We start from the raw sequence: 976 nt of genomic DNA on the forward strand, positions 1-976 counted from the left end.
ACTATACGTAGTAAGTTGGAGTACGGTTAGTACGAACCGTGACGAAGTACGTGACAAAACCTACGAAGAATCACTAAGCCTATACAAACTCAAGAAGCATGGTACCACCTTCGAGGTTGGGGTATGAGTATACCTGGGAAGAGTTCAAGGACTGGTCGCCACCCTAGCGCGGCCCTTACTATCAATTGGACCAGCCGATACCCCATCAAAAGCAGACTTTTCAACCTATCGAGGTTATCTATGGGTCAGAAAGAAGAGGAAGCGTTAGCAGCGATGAGGAATTTGTTCCTGGAAGAGGATGATATGGACTGTTGTGTCATTTTTTGAGGAGGACGGGGAGGGAGGCCCTTCCATAGAGGCTGTGAGCAGAGGAGCACACCTCAGCAACTGGACCGTCAGAACCACCAGAGCCCGATGTGCCTCGGGGTAGCAAGGCTGAGCAAAGCATTACGCACCATCTTGCTTTATTAAAGTTTATTTTCCTTTTGCATTTTTCTTTTTATTTTAAGAAAGAGCTCCAATGTTCAAACCACTTATGAAATTTATTTAAGTATTTCAATTTTCTTACAAATCCCTCTCTTATTATTTTCTCTCATTACTTTACTCAAACATCATTAGTATTACTTATCTTGATGAACTAATGACTGTGACATGCAACGAGACAATGCGAAAAATGGACGCTGATTCAGAGGAAGATGATATACCGGAAGAGATCGTTAAAGAAGTTGAGAATTTTGAGAATATGCCTAAGTCCAACCTGGACGAGACGGAGATCGTCAATCTAGGAGATGCAGAGAACATCAAAGAAACACGAGTCAGCGTTCACTTCTCAGCGTCTGGGAAGGAAGAGCATACAAAATTTCTAAAGGAATATGAGGACATATTAGCATGGTCATATGACGACATGACTGGTCTAAGCATGTCCATTGTGGCTCACAAATTACCGACTGATCCGGCCTGTCCGCCAGTGAAACAG

Source organism: Nicotiana attenuata, chromosome 1 (genome assembly GCF_001879085.1).
Source record: "Nicotiana attenuata strain UT chromosome 1, NIATTr2, whole genome shotgun sequence".
NCBI classification, from domain to species: Eukaryota; Viridiplantae; Streptophyta; class Magnoliopsida; order Solanales; family Solanaceae; genus Nicotiana; species Nicotiana attenuata.